Below are 17,448 nucleotides of genomic sequence, written 5' to 3' on the forward strand. Positions count from 1 at the left end.
GCAAAACTCAGATTGCCTATATTTTAAAAAAATCAAAGAAAAAACTCAGATAAAACTAAAATCCACTCCAAAATACAAACCAGAAAGTGTAATGTTTTAGTAACTTAATTGAAGTCAATATTATCAGTTTCCTCTAGCTGAGGAGCTGACCCTGAGCATTGGTTAAGGGTGAGATTAAGTGTAAATAAATCATATTGCAGTACTGGAGTGTATGGTAATTGAGTTATTTTGTTTTCTGAGTTCCCCATCTTTTGCTCTTCTGGTTTACTTAAATTAACAAACAGCATGAAGCTTTTTAAACCTGTCCTTGATGGAGGAAGAGCAAATGCCAAACTTTAACTACAATTAATTACAAATAGTGAGATACCTTATAGGAGGTAGCAGAAAATATAATCATTCACATTTAAATTAAGTGTTTCAAATAATGATTTAATTGAGAATTAATAAGCCAGTTATTGCAGGTTAATTAAATGCCACTTGATGATTAAAAACATATTATTTATTCAGATTAACAACTATTAGGCAGTAGTGTAGCCCCACACCCTGCTGTGTACTTATTATTTTAAAATCTCTGCCAATGTATTTCTCATTTTCAGGCTTGTTTTGTTTTTTTTACTTTGTTGCTGTTTATAACATCTTCAAAACAAGACAAAATACCCCAAAATTTTAGCACAAGATTGTTTTTTGCAACACTGAATATTTCTTGGGGTTTTTGACATGAATGTTTTTGAAATTTTATATCTGGTAACTGTAAGGAAGAAAACACTGAAATGTGACAAGTGTTACATATATACAGATTTATATAAAACAATGAGGAAGTTTGCAATGAATGTATACAACACTAAGAAATTAAGGAAGTCTATTATCAAATCTGTAAACTCCAAATAAATCCTGTGCTTTAACTCATGGGCCATACCCAGTTAATTTTCAGTAGAACTGTACAGCTATATATGCTACCCACATTTGGATAGAGTGTGTGAATATTGTCTTTTGGTGTTCAGGAGTGGGTGCTGGAAAAATCCACATATTCTTTTATTAAAGAATACTTTATTATTCTTTTTAACCATGCATTGATGCTTTTATTGTGTTTATGGTGATTGGTTATTTAGAATTCCATGTAGAGAAAACTTTTTATCCATATTAATGTACAGCATAAGCACTATCTTTTCTGATCATAAATCCAAAATAACTTTAAATCAAAGCAACTGTGCAACACACACAGCAGGACATCAGTGGTCTCCCACCTTAGTTTGGACAAGAAATGCAGACTGGCAGGTAGCCTGTTACAATCATTTTTCTTTGGAAATGCTGCATAACTACCATGAGAAGAGGGAAGTGGCAGTGCCATGTATCTGCATATACTGATTCTCATCCTCCTCAATGAACTTCAGCTGCACTAAAATATTTCATACTACAGAACACAGACATGGAGTTTTCTACTTTCTGCTCACAAACTCTCAGTGCTGTTGCAACAGCAGGTTTTTGTTGCACAAAGAGGTTTGCTTTTGTTTCTCGGTTTGGACAATGCTCTCAAACACGTAGTGTGATTCTTGAATTGAGCTGTGCAGATCTGAGAGCTGGAATTGATGATTCTCGTGGTCCCTTTCAACTCAGGATATTCTATGATTCTACAATAAGTGACCTAAAGAAATACCAGGAAGCCTCTGTTATAGTCAGGTATTCCAACAGACAATTTGTTTTATCCTGTTTTGACGTGGACCATGGTTGATTAGCTTGAGTAAAAAAGATAATGAAGACAGGAAAGAATCAAAAGATTAATTTACTCTGGTTCTTCATGCAAACTGAGGCAGAAAAAAAGATTCTATGCACTGGTTTACAACTATTGCTTAAAGTCCCATATCAAAAGCATAAAGTGGTTTCTTTTCACTGCTGTGAACTGCATTTCCTTTCTACATAATCAGAGAGGGTACAATTGGAGTCACGGTGACTGGAGAACATTTTACACCAGTATGCACAACTGTTATGGCTTCTGAGAGGCCAAAGTCCCCTTCCAATCATCCTCTCTAGATTCATGGATGGATTGCTGACAAGCATCTTCCTGGCACCAGTAGGTTTATAAACAGTTGTCTTGATAGCATAGTAGTTGAGCTTAAAATTATTTTACGGAAAAAAAAAATCTTCCTAACCTATCTTAGACAAACTTTCAAGGGAAACGGTCTTGAGAAAAGAATCAATTACACCAGCTTCTGCTCCCTCAAACTCACTGACTTTTAAGCTGGAAGAGGAGCCAGTTAAAAGGTTTGTTTTCTCTTCAGTTGAGTGTATGAGTGTTTTCTCCAGAGGTCAGGAAGGCCAGTCTTTCCTAAGCATAATAGGCGATGGAGAAAACTGAGCTACCATGCTGAACAAGACAGGGAATGTTTTCTTGATGAAAAAGTCAGCAAGAACAGAGAATGTAGTGTCACTTATTTTGCATTTCCTTCAGACTGCTTTATCAGACAGCTTCAGCAACTTCTCACTTCTCTGGAGTATTCACAAAAGTGATGTATGACTGTGAGACAATGAAAATGCTGTGTCAATAGGTGTCAGGATCTTCATATTCTTTGAGTTAAACAGCTAAAGATATTTTAATATGAGGCTATTTAAGCATTTAAGCTACGTCCATTTTGAGATATTAATTACTTGATACTCTTATAGTCTCATATGGTGTAGCTGTATGGGCCATATGGCTGCTGTGGATGCGATTCCCATGTTCTTCAACTTTCCAAGACTCACTGTAAATTATAAATGTCAATGAGTTTTCACCAGCATGGTATACCTCAGTCAACCTCTGCAAACATCAGCTTATCCTAAAGCTAGCACAACAGACATTAAAATGAGGGAGCAATTGTCACACAGATCAATTGTAAAATGCATTGCCTCAGCTTTATTAAAATGTCAGTGGATAAGGATGAGGATGGTGGTGGAAATAAAGGACTGAAGTATTCAAATAATTCAAAATGCATAATAATATACTTTTATCTGTGCCTTTTTGGATGCATACAATTAATGATTGAAATCAATTCTATTTGAAAGTTGTGATGTGGTATAAAGACAAAAATAGCTTTCACCTTAAAGAAGAACATTTTAAAATACACTGATGTAGCCCGTATCTTTTGTTACTATTTAATCAAGATAAGTAGTTGAAATTTGCACATACTATTCACCTTATTTAGGTTTCCTCACCATTTAAGGTGATGTTTAGTACCAAAGACAATTAGCAATGTGATGGTCACTTAGAATATAATCATTCCTGTCTTCTTGTTTCCAATTTTTCAGACTTTTATAATTTCAAAAATGCTCCATGAAAATTTGTTTACAGGGCTTTTGCCTTCTTGAGAAATACTCAGATGACAAAAGAGGGTGAAAATAAGAGAAAACTCCATGAGATATAAAACTGGATAATTCTGATCCCTGATGAGATGCTTGGCTACTTTTCTTCTTTAATGATCTCAATGTGTTTTGTGACTGGATGCCATAGGTAGTGGGCTTACATCACATCAGCCAGTTTGTTCCTGTACCTTTTCTTGTCTTGGTATTTCAGGTCATATTAAAAAGGAAGATTTTCATCATACCTCATACTAGGAACATCAGCACATCCTATGGAGAAGGTAAATCTGGCGATGTGAAAGAAACAAAGGCATGACAAAGTGTTGCAATTTTTTTGTTTCTTTGTTTTATTTGGTTTCTTATGAATAGAAAGCCCTTTAAAGGGCACTCTTTCTTCAGACATCACATCCTCTCCAGTAAGAGGCAAATCACAGGTGACCCACTCACATGTCATACCAGGATTGTGGAGGAGGCAGGAAATTGAATCAGCACTGCAGGGCTACACCTGTGTGAAATACCCTCCTTCTGCACACTGATAAGTGGGCTTGGAGGCTTCACTCTGCTCGGGCTGCACCCAAAATTCTCCAATTTGAAAACTGCAGAGATCGGAGGCAGATAGTCAGGAGATGAGTATCTTGCCTGATCATAGGAACAATGACAGGAACAAAATATCCAGAAGCACAGGGAGGTTAACATAGAGGAAGTAAATGGGCTTTAGGATATGCAGAAGAAATGAATGACAGGAAATCTCTAACCACAGTGTATGGAGGGAATCAGGAACCTGCAAACAGATCTGCTTTGCTTCCTTCAAACACAAACAAAGTAGCAGAGTGTGGAAATGTAGTTGAGGAGATAGGAGAAGCACTTAGCTTCAAGGTAGGGAAGATTGAGAGGAAATATAATAGCTTTAGAGCTCATGGAAATCCTGTATGTAGGAAGGAAAGGACTTCTCAGAGCATGTACAGTTCTCTTTTTCTTTACTGTAACCAGCATCCTACAATGATTTTGGCAGAGGTTGCAGAAACTGCATGAGAAACTAAGAAAATCCTGAGAGGCAAAGTTGTGAATGTTTTAGTCACCATCTTTGCATCCTATTTTTGTACAACTTTGGGGCCATTCAAGGTGTTTGTGAAACACAGTTGAAACTCCACAGGCTGCAGTGCTGTTGTGACTGCACTTGCAAAAGAGACACAATCACATGTTGTGACCACTCATGCCTTGTCTGTTAAGAAACCAAGACAGGGAAGAAAAGGTAAACTTCTACCCCTCAAAGTAAATGTCATTTATTATTATTATTATTATTATTATTATTATTATTATTATTATTGAACTGTTATTACTGTTATTGTTGCAAGTGCTATTATATTTATCAGTAAGAAATGCTATGAGAACTACATTAAAGTAAAAATGTTAAGTGGAAAAATAAACTAAAATTTATATTTTCAAACAAAATGAATTTTCTTTTTCAAATTATTTCATCAAAATTTGTTACATAATCTAATATTTTATAGAAAGAAATATTTATTCGAAGACACTGTATTCATGGAGAATTCTACCATTCAAGAAATTTCTATCATGTCCAGCAGAAATATTTTTGTTAATATTTTGCTTGACATTTTTTGCAATCAATTTTCATGTAGAAAATATTTATGTTTTAAATTATTTTAGTATTGTTTTTTGGAACTGATTTTTTACGGAACCTTGGATTCTTCACTAAGAGCTCTAAAACTGCCTATCAGTATTAAATCCCTAGTTCAATGTTTTTCAAATTAAGGATTTTAAAATATTCCTGTCTTCCCATAATCATTAGGAAAGATTGATAAAGTGTCCAGTAGACCTGTCTATCTGCAGTACAGCTTACAGGGAGGTTTCATAGCCAAATAAAAATTTCCAAAGGAGATAACAATTCAAAAACTGATGTTCAAAATGTTACTGTATTCCTATAAAATAATCTGCTACCAGTAAAATACTTTGACCCAGAGCAACAGACATTTTGCATATGTAAGCAAGAATACATTTTCTGTATGAAGCAAATCCTGTGACCTGACTGACATCTTCCAGTGTAAATCTGTCTTCTCATTTTCCCACTGACACAGTTTTTTTCTCAAACTAAATTGAATCTCACATCTGCAGCCTTGGCGGATCTTCTGCTCCTTCAGACATTTTTCTCCTGTCTCTAATTTTCTGTCTGCATACTTTTTCTCTCAACTCTCTGCATTTTAGTTTTTCCTGTGACTAACCCTTTTCTCTCTGTAATTCCACTTCCTCTCCATCAGTGAAGTTCCTTAGCTGCTGTTCTGGAGTGCAGAAGAACAGGGTGGTGACCTCCTCTCATCCTAGCAACACTTGACCATGCTCATCTTTCTGGCAGTAATGTTTTTATTTACAGAAGAACAGTTACAAAATCACTAACTTATATTGTATTTCAATGAACTTTCACAAAGGAAAAAAAAAAAAACCAACAAAACAGCTGTACAATAAATCTTATGCTTCAGTGCTTTTGAGTTGTAACATTTTCATCTTTAAAAGCCTTCTTCTTCAAAGATTTCTTTTGAGTTCTTTTCCAACTTACAAACTCAAAATAAATTAAGATTCTAAATTTTTAATTCCTTTTTTTAAAACAAATAATAAGGCTTAACTTATTCTTTTTTACTATACTTTAAAATAGTCACAGCTAACAGCTGTGGTTTATAAACAAAAGTTGAGTTCTCATTTCCTTCGTCACAGAGAAACATGAACACTCCTATGATGTATTTATGAGGGAAAGAAGGGAGGACATTTATAGCAGTCTGTTTGCCAGTCCTTTTCTGTAGCTGAGAAAAGCATCATTTGCCAGTGCAGTTTCTGCTATACTCTCACTAATCCCAGCTGCCAGACTCAAGTTGACCAAAAGGATCTGTGGTGCCGTGCTATGAACTTCATTAGCCCCAGTGCTGTCAGGGTCTGAGAAATTAATTAAAAAATAACCCTTCCAGCTATAAGGTTGTAGGATCGAGGAGAGTCCTAACTTATATGAGCAAAGAGTTAAGGGGGATAGAGTAGAAAAGGATGTGTTGGATTAACATAGGTCAGCCACTGAAAGACATTTGCCTCCTTCTTGGGCATCCATTGATATCTTTGTGTCAAAACTAAAGCTACATTTTAGAGATCCATTTGATTTAAGGTCTTATTTATAACTTTTTGCATGCATCTTCAAGGCCAAGTCTGTGTTTTAGAGGCACAGTAACTTTTTGTCATGGCAGAATCCTTTCCTTTACCCCCAACAGCTTCAATCTTTCCCTGCTTTATACCATAACATTTTCAGACATTTTTGTGTCTTCGTCTTTTGTACATGAAACTAAGACCTCTCATGTTCTTCCCCTTTTCTGCCATATTTTTAATATATTTTTTTTTAAATCTAGACTTTGTTTTTAATGATTTTTACATGTTATTTTCAGTCTGGCTTTCAAATGGGTACCTTGAAATTTCTTTCCCATAATTGCATGTTTTCTCTTAATATCTACAAAACTTAATAGTTATTCCTCTAGCTCTCCTTTATAGCTCTTCTTCATTATACTGTTGACAAATTTGGCAACAATCAAACAACTCTGAATAGTGTTCCGCTCTGATGATTGTCATGGGTTTCCTGTATTTCCTTTAAAATTATTGCATTTTAGTCTTGCCATTGGGTTTTGAGCTTTCAGAGAAACCATCTCTCCATTCTATCTAAACATTACCCAGAAGCAAATAACTCCTCACAAGGGCTCCCAGTTTCTGAACTAAGACTGCTAACACAACAACAGCTTCAAGTGTGAATGAATAAATCTAGCAAGAGAAAGATTCTCCAAGGTACCCAATATTTCCACTGCTTTGTAACTAGTATTTCATAAAGCGTATGACTTACATTGCATTGGGCTAAAGACTTCTGTATAACATCTTTGGCCTAAAGTGTCATCAAGTTCTTAAAAGTTCCTTTCTAAGCAAGGATTAAGTTTTCCTCATGTCCAACATTTTTAACAATGTAGTTCAAATAATTGATCATTTGTCCTATCCCAAACTTCCTTGATGTATGTATCTAACTTCTATTAGGATCTCAAAAGCTTTTATTCAAATTCAACTTGAAGGAATAGGGTGCAAAAATTTTTAATGCCACCATATAAATACATATACTGCTGGCACATCATAACAGTAAGAAATGCACTGTGTGTTTATAGCTCCTATCAGTGGGAGTCAGGCAATAACCCTGACCAGTATAAATATTCAATTAGAGACTCCCTTTACTTACACAGGCCTGCTAAATATCGTTAAGAAGTGGTAGATTACAAAAATGCCTTGTTACAACACAGGCGTATTGTCCTGCATCAACTGGAAGACACCATCCTGTTTATGAGATGCTTGCCTATATTTTTTTCCTCTCCATTTTAGTACTTTTAACATCTTATATAAATTTTCTTATATATCAAGAACTTTTAGACCATCTTCTATCTAAAGAAACTAGTAGGGACTTGATTTTGTTGTTGTTGTTGGTTTGCCTCATGCAGGTCTGACCTACTTTACCTTCTTATGGTGATGGAGAGATACCACATGGCTAAAATTCAGCTTCCAAGAGTTCTGTATTGGAAACAACTAGGAAGCTTCAGCTTCATACTCCCTGTACACAAAAGTGTAGTTAAGACTGCTAGCTTTTAAATAGTGCACCCATTCAACATTTGTAATCAGTTTACTTTCTATTTAGTGTTTATTTAAAATTAGGGTTATGTATTTATATCTATATGATGAAAAATATCTTTTGGCCAAATAAATACCAGCAAACTTATAGACAGATGAGACCTTAGTTTATATCTTCCATTTCACCATTAGTAAAATATTTCTTACCTAAGGAGGCCATGTTCATTGTGCAGTGCTTTTTTACCTTCTTTTTTTAAGGACTTGTAATTACTGAATGTTGGCCAATATACCCACTTAATCTTTTCAATGTGTTAACTGTTGCTTTATCTATCCTAACAGATGGAAGCTGATTTTGCACTTCTTGAATTTTTCAAATTGATGCTGCCAGGATCTGCTTTGCAAGTGCTATTGAACTTTCACTGGATAAGATAACTTAGCTCTTTGTTAATTTCATAGAATAATTAAGATTCCCTGTAAGTGGAAACTTGGACAGGTGTATGATGCTTAGAGGTAAAAAAGCTGTTGAGGATCATTATATCAATGCAGTACATTGATACAATTATAAAATAGAAATATGCCAGGTACAAAAGCAGTTATAAAACACTCTGAACAGCTTCAGCAAGATGCATGCTGACCTCAGACTACAGCAAATAATCTCCTTTTTTTCTAATTTTTTTCTAATTTTTCTAATTTTTTTTCTCCTAATTTTCTTTCAGCGCAAGTGTTCCACTCTGTGACCCACTTTCCCAACTTTATTAATTCAAAAAATACAATGTAACATGTGAAAAAGAACTGGTGTGATCAATGTCACAGGTCCATTGCTTAGGTTGCCAGGGAAATTTTCCCTTTGGTGAGCATGTGTTCTGAAAACATTTTGTTTCCACTCAATGATTGCAGTAATTTGCTTTGTTTCTAAGTACTAGATGCACTCCACCTAAACCCAGGCTTAATTAATCTACCCTTTCCTAACCTTTAATGTCTTGAAACTCCTCTGTCCCACACAGGCATACAACCAATCTAATTACTTTGACATGTTTGTGCACGGATTTGGTGTCTCATTCTTCCCCAGGGAGCTACTTGAGCAATGCCAGGGATGCTCACAAGTGGGAATGGGAACCTGTCTCCTGTCTCCCAATCAATCAAGATGCTAACTAATTCCTCAGTCTCTAGAGCCATTTCAGCGTTGTTGGTCATGACATATGTCCATGTCCAACATTCAATTTCTTTGAGCGGTAGACAGTTGTTGATGATATTTGCTATTTCTATAATGCCTCATTTTATGGAAGGCAAGGCGGAACTGGAGTTCTTGCATACTTTCTGAGGGATCTGGAACTTATAAATCAGAGTAGATTTATACTGAAAATTCTCCCCTGCTTACTTCTTCTGTCTTTTCAATTTCCAGCAGTTAAAAGGGACTAATATTATTTTGTTTTCTGGAGAACCTGCTTGAGCAGGGGTGTTGGATTAGGTGACCTCCAGGGGTCTCTTCCAACCTTACCCATTCTGTAATTCTGCGATTCATAGTTCACACATGTTTATGTAGTCACATTTTTTGTAATGTGCATTTATCACATGACATAAAATTTAGGTAGAGTAGAAATTTTAAGGATCTAAGCAAATATTAAATTATGACTGGTATATTACTATTCATTTTTTGTTTCAAATTCAAGGGAAACTCTTGAAGCATAAAGTTACTTATGAAACTTAAACGAGAGCAAAAGATAGATTACTGTGAAAATACAGATCCATGTAAGTGTTCTCCCTGTAAGTAGGCCATGTAGCAGCAACTTGATGTTTGCAGTGTGCTTAGTTGCCATGGGCTGTCTTGAAACCAGGTTAGAGACACTGTATTAGAGACACACAGGCTCATGTAAACTTAGCACATGATAAATCAGTGGATTTAGCAGTACATGCAGTACATGCTAAATAAGTGGAAAATGTTGTGGAGTGCAGGGTATCTTTCTAAGAGTTCTTACAGTATTCATATGATGCCAAAATAAAGATTTTAAAGAGATTATATTCTCATTAAAATGGGAAAAAAAGTCTGGTACTGAGCAGACAATAATTTTGTGTGTATTTAAATGTGTGTATATGGAAGACTAAGAAAAATAGGTGGATTTTTTACATAGTATTTAAAATTGCACATATGTAAATACCTGGAATTCAATCCTGAAATTTTGTTTCAAAGAAATAAAAATCTCCCAGAAGTTCAGTAATCTTAACTTTTGAACTTTTAACTTTTCAGCAGTCAGATAATTGGCTGATAACTAGTTTAGTTCTTTAGTCAGTAGGGATCTAAATCCCCAAAAACAACTACACAACATATTGGATGCATTATTTCAAGCACAAGGAATGGCATAAAGCCATAGGAATTTCAAGTAAAAAAGTAAAATTAATTTCCAATATTCCATAGTGAGGAGTTTTATTTAGACTGAAATATACTGAAAAGGAGCTTCCTAAAGCAAGCACCATGAAAACTTTCTAGCTGATGATATAAGCTACAATTCTGGAACACAAAGGGTCGAAAAATCCAAGAGATTTTGTTATTTATCATACATCAGTGACAAAACCTTAGGGCTGATGCAAACTGATGAACCAAGATTTAATGTAATATGGTCAATTCATTTTGTACTGATTACAGTTCAAGCAGCTGCATCCTGCCCTATCAGTTATACTTCTCAGAAGGCTGCATTATTTTGAGTGAAAAGAGACATGCCATCAAATGGTTTAAAATATATGCATTAGGACAGGGAGAAGTACAGACTGGGAATGTTAAAAAGAAGTAAAATGAAGTAAACCTTTTCTCCAGCTTCTTACATGTACTAAGAAATTTTTTCAAGGAGATGAAAACCACATTTTGCTATATCTATTTTTTTCTAAATTTACTATGCTTTTAGATTTTATATAGAGGACCTATAATATCAATAATGAATAATAAAGCATACTTTTATAAATATATAGATGTAGTCTAACTCTGCTCTCAGTCATTCAATATTGAATTGTATTTTTTAGAAAACTTCTATTCAGTGTACATTTATCAAAATTCTGCTGTCCTTTTCAGAAGAGGTTATTTTACTCCTTTAGGGATGTGTCATGTAAAAGCTAGCCATTTTGTGATATTTTATCAATGCATTCATTATCTATTTAAAGGAATTGAAAAGCAAAACAGGGATTAATTCTCAGCAATGGAAATGTAAAGGAGGGGAGTGGAACCCTGAGGAGCAGATGAGCTAGAATGCTTTTAAATGATTTAAGCTGGCTCTTATGACTGCCTTCGTGCAAATGTCTCCAAGAGATATTTCTTTGACTTAGACTGATAACAACACACATAACCATTCAGTTATAGGTTCCTTTCAATACAGATACAGTGATACCTTCCATCAAAGTAAAAAGTAAATGCTGGTCGAAATGCAAATAGCATTGAAGTTTTTGACTCTAGCTTGATTTTTTATTGTGGAAATGTATCTGGAATGATAAAAGAAGGGCTGATTTTGTATTCTTGATTAAAAGAAAATCGCTTGTGTTCACTGAGATCATGTGTTCAAACACAGTTCAAGATCAGGACATTTTCTAGTCTGCTCTTACTTTTCACCAGATTATAACAGTGCTGAATAGGGGCAATCATTTAAGGAAATCAGCAAAGCAGGGGCTTTGAGAATGCTCTGGAAAGGTCATCTCAGATAAATGTCAGCTAACTTTTAAATCTGTGCTCATTCTGAAAACACACATTGAAAACTGTCAAGTGCATGATTTTCAAATTAAAGTGAGAAAACTAATTTTCCCTATCAGCTGACTGGGCTCTGGATGTTATCTCCTTGCAGAAGATGTCAATAAAGAAGGTATTTTATGTGATACCCTCTGTTATTTCATGGTTAAGTCCAGACTATAGTCAGAGGGGATGACTGTCACTTTTAAAGGCATTCAATACATTTGACAACTTCTTTTATATTGATATATGTCAAGTGTTCACTGGTTAAGTCAGCTTGTTTCCACATGAGACCATCTTCAGTGGATTTAAGAATTTTAAAGAAAATACTTTTCTTCCAATATGAATCACAGAGTTTATCTAATTTATATTAAAGAGCTAAGATCAAGTCAGCTATTTTAATGTATGCCAGCTGGGCTGCATAAGGTTCACTTCCTTTTCCAATTGTGTCGATCTAATATGGTTGTCAGTCTAAACAGATGGAGTATTATGACAGCATTAAGTTCATTGAGTAGAGGATCATGCAGAGGACTTACATCCTTTGTTCTACTTGTCCACTTAGTACTTTAGCGGTTTTGGTTTGCTCCGTTTATCCTTTTTACATAGATAGTTTGCAGTTAAGAGTCATGAAACAATTATAAAATTCCATCTTCTGGACATGAGATATTTTTGTGGTATTGCCTGTGTGTGAATAAAGACACATGTTCATACATCAGGTTGCACCATAACAGTATTTTGTACATATTTTCTTTAAACTAGTAAAGTTTAAAGAAAAATTATCTTCAGTTCGAAAGAAATCTATATAGTTTTTTTTCCCATTCTTTCTTACATGCCTTGTCAATGTTTTTCTGCAAGCTAACATCTGGGCACAGTCTTCTTTTCAGTTGTTAATTACTACCCCATAAAATTATTTGTTTACATTTCAGTATAGATTGCCACACAGAAGAAGACTGAAGATGACTGAAAATGAGAATAAAGTTTTTCATTTGGCATGTATTTTTAAGCAGTTAGAGAATTACAAATAATAACTTTTACTAATATATATCTTTTACATGCTCTATTGGAAGACAGCTATTGTTTTGCCTTGTCAAAAAGGCAAAGACTTAAAAACATGCCTAAATGTTATGATATTGTGACTGAGGCAAACCATCCCATGGTATCTACCCACTGATAACATCAGGATGGATCCAGCATCAATAAGGTCAGCACAACTGCCCAGCTGTAAGGTTACTGCCATGTCACATCTCAGCATGATGCCCAAGGACATGTTGATAGGTTGGCTGCAGCCCCAGAACCTTACCTTCACCTCAGCAAATCTGCCATGAAGTGTCAACTGAGAGTTGTACATCAATATGTCCTGCTCTCCCTAATGACTGGTCCTCTGGCCAGATCTTTACAGTGATTTTATTAAGAAATCATTGAGTTTTGTAACAAGTATCGAATTTTATGTTGTTGAAATTGTTTGTGGGTCTGTTGGTTTTTTTTGCCTTTGCTGATTCCATAGAAATTATTTATTTTTTTGCAATCCTTGAGCAGGTGCTTTGGATGAAGTTAGCAAATAAAGTTCTTGAGCCATTAGTCAGCTACATGCAGCATAGCAATATAAGTAAATGTAGAAATATACTGTGTAACTAACCATGCATAAAATAATTTGGTTTGCATCTAGGAAGCTATCCACCTGACAAAGTATTTTGGCTCTACCTGCAGTGGACTGTTGATTACTTATTTATATTGTGAACAGGATTTCCTGAGCCTACTAGGAAAATCTGTAGTGCTCGCTGCTATTCCATCCCAGATGAGATAATGGCTGAAAAACAATCAATAATTATTAGTCATGCACCTCAGGGTACTACAGTGAAAACTGTCTGAAAGAGCCCAAATGTGTATCTATGCATTCAAAAGCTTAAGCAAATTAGTTGGACACTCCTACATTCTTCTATGTAATTCTGCTCTTTCCTTAATTCTAATGTATTAGAGAAATAAACACTACAGAAGAGGAGTGGATGAAGAAAAGCTGGATGAGATACAAAAATATCCAGAGAGATTTCACAGGATAAAGAAAAAACTTAAAAGTGAGATGACAGAATGAGTATTCTAAATCACAAATTGAGACAAAGTTTTTCTGCCAAGAAAAATGGGTTTGAACTAGGAGCTCAATCAAGGTTTTGAAAGATATTTCAGAAATAAAAATCCAGCAAATGAGTATGCCTGTACTATAAACTCTAATTGGTCATGAATATAGCCAAATTGAAAAAGTCAAATTTAGAACCAGAAATAGAAACCCATGCTTTGTACAAGCATAAGATGCATCTCTGACCCCCCTGGTACCACATCCTCAACTCAGAAGCTGATATTCATTCAGTTTGATTTGTTCTCATCTAGACTGTGCTCGTTAACAAGGGATTTCAAACTCTGCAAGTTGTGGAAATGATTTTACATTGCTGGCATCAAAAACATTCACCCAACCCACAAACTATTGTTGAAAAAACATGAGAAAGAAAATGAGCCTAGGCTTGATTTTGTTTCACTGGATATTGTATGCATATGACTATCAAAATATTGTTCTTTCCATCATTAAAAAGGGTAAAAATTAGCTTCAGCAAGCAGGGTCAATGAAGTTGTAGACATGACATGACATGACATGTCCTAAAACAAAATTAACTGAACATCTTTTTAGAGCAAAAAAATCCTTAGCAGAAAATGTTGATTCATCAAAGGTAAAATTTTAAGCAACTGAGTTATATTCAGTAGTAATGTCTCTAGTTTTCTCACAGATATTACTCTCAGCTTTCAGGTGAAAATGATTCTGTATAGCTGTAAGGCAATTTCACAATGTGGACTTTAGACAGATGCTTAAATCTTTATCTACTCTGAAAAACACAGAATGAGTCATTTCCATGTAGCAGAGGGGAAAAATCTTCATAAAATTACACTGCAATATAGCCTGGGATAAAAATAGTAAAAGAGAAAAAAATCACAGATTTAATTTTGACATTTCTAAAATGCAGCATTTCAAATCAATAGTGTTAAAAATCTCAACAATTTCAAGTTTTAAATCTCATATTTTTAGCTTTCTTTTTATTTTTAAATATCATTACATTGGTTTAAAATTGCACCAGATAAACAGAAAAACAGGTTAAAGTTTTTGAAAATATTGTGTTTCCAAAAAATTATTTCCACTTGAAAAACATGATGTCAGTGATCTTTAGTTCCTCTGTGAAAACTTGAAAAAATTCTCTCAAGTCAAGTATTTTCATGACATTTTGCTCACAGTTTTCATAATTAAAAAACCCCAACAAATCCTGTGTGTCTCAGTATGTTAACTACACATGGTCAGATTTGTAGGGAGTAGGAGTGGTGCTGCAGGAATGGCTTCTGGGAGAAGAGGCCAGGATCACCCCATGCCAGACACAGCCATTCCAAATGTCCTGCTGAGGACAGGAATACATGAACAACTCTCAGAACATCTAGCTGGTAGACAAGGATATCTCTTCACACTGAGGTCTATTCCAAGGAAGAAAAATAGACAAATCCCATGAAATATTACGCAGAAGGAGTAAATATACCACAATTTCACTATATGTTGATACGTGTAATTATATCAGAGAATGAAGTTCAGATACTATACCCAATGCATTCTCTGTATAGGAAGCAAAGTAAAGCCACTTTGAACACAAAGAAGTCTTTTTTTGTCACTTTTGTGAATCTGTCTACTGAAATATGTCTTCAGAAAACATACCTGTTCTCAGGAACAGGCTGTGCACCATGCTGTGCTTATACTCAATGTAATTAGCAAAAAGAAATTGTTTTCCTTTTGTTTTCCTTCAGTACATAAATCTGGTAGGTTCTTGACTGTGTTTTTTCCCATCCTCATTTTTACTTCATGAAAAAAGTCTTGAATTCATAGGACAATAATGATATTGAAGAGGACTCAGTGTTCAACAAGTACACTATCAACATCTCTGCCTCTGAGAAAGAGAGGTGGAAAGGCAATAATGAACTCCATATTTTCTATATTTCTTGCACACTCTGTTGATTAGAAAATATGGGAAAAAATTAAATAAATAGCTTGTGACCTCTACTGTGAAAATATATGGTTTTGAACCAACTCACATCTCTTCTTTGTGGGCTGGGTTCAGTGTTTGCACATGGTAACATTGTATAAATTATGCAGGGATAATGATTCAAGAATTCAGAAAGGACTTTAAAAAACTTACTGTCTGCAAGGCACACCTGTGCTTCTTTATTTATTAATATGTGTTTCTTTGTTTCTACATTTATATTTAGAACACTGGAAAGGGCAGGTTGGGAGAGCATAGTTTTTGAAGATGGCACCAAAAAAAGTCACAAAAATAAAGGGGAAAGGTTTTAAAGTAAGTACAAAACAAAATCTTCAAAAAAAAACAATGTAAACCCAGAGTAGAAAGTGGAAGTCTCTACAGTTATAAAGAATTTGGAATCTGCTGAATAGCTGTGGATCGTCCTTCAAGGGGAAAACCTGTATGCAAAAGGGAAGTATGAGATTCTTGCATACAAAATACTTTAAGTTTGGCATGCATTTTTATGTAACAGAGGTCTAGTGGTGGCTGCAATCTGTAAGGAGCAATTCCTTCTCCTTGACGTGACCGGCCAATAAGAACATGGCAAATAGTTTATAGATATTACTGATATGGGAGGTTAAAGTTGTCTCACATTAGAGATAAGGAAATTTTGTTAGTTTTTTATAAGAATTAAGTCTGTTCACTGTGAGAAATTATGGAAATTATATTTTTTTAAAGGTAACGTATTTCCTTTGTACATCTAAGCATTCATCCTGCCTGGAGAACTGCAGAGTGTTGCAAGTGCAAGGTAAAATGTGTTCAACGCAGGAGCCTGACTCTGCAGTAATGAAACTGCTGGGCTGCTGAATTACTCCTTGCCTAGAAATACTCTTTCGGGCACTGTAAAAATTATAAATTATAACCACAGCAGAAGCAATACATACAAGGTGAACTTTGAGCTATGTACCACATTTGACATGCTGAGGATGGCACATTATCATGCCTTGCTAATGCTCTCAGAGTCTGTTCACAGCTCTGCTTAGCTACTGGCCACATGAAGAAGTAAGCAAGCAGTAACCTAGGGAATGTGAACCTGTGCACAGGCTGCACAGAATAGTACTCAGGTCTTCACCTTGTCAATGCACATCACACTGAGGAGGCAAAGACCAACACATGCCTCCTTCTGCCACTAAATTAATTGCAGGAAAGGGTATAGCAATATTACAGATTTAGACTTCCTTTATTCAAATACATTTTAATATCAGACAGGCAAGTATACTTTCCTCTGGTAAAAAGCCTCGAACTGTGTTTACTAGGATAATTATATTCCCAAATATTACTCACCTTATTTAATTTAAAGTTTTCATTAATATATATATAAAATATAAAATTAAAAATATGTATAGGCAGAAAAGCTGTAACTCATTTTCATATCAGAAATGAGAAGATATATGCTAAAAAATTTAAATGCCAGATGAAGGGCTACAGCCTACACATTGGAAACCTGTTGCCTAACACTGAAGTCCCTACATTTATGTTTCAAAGTAGTTTAAGAACCTTAAATGTCTACTCAAAACTGCCTAGATCTAAGGAACACTAAACAGATTAATCTCTGGTTTATATCTTAGAACTGTCAGAATGTAAAAATGTCATGGTTTAGGAATGGAATTCTCCCATTTAGTACTTCCATTAAAACTATGCACAGCTTGTTCTCCCCTTCCCTCT

Source organism: Ammospiza nelsoni, chromosome 2, assembly GCF_027579445.1.
Source record: "Ammospiza nelsoni isolate bAmmNel1 chromosome 2, bAmmNel1.pri, whole genome shotgun sequence".
NCBI classification, from domain to species: Eukaryota; Metazoa; Chordata; class Aves; order Passeriformes; family Passerellidae; genus Ammospiza; species Ammospiza nelsoni.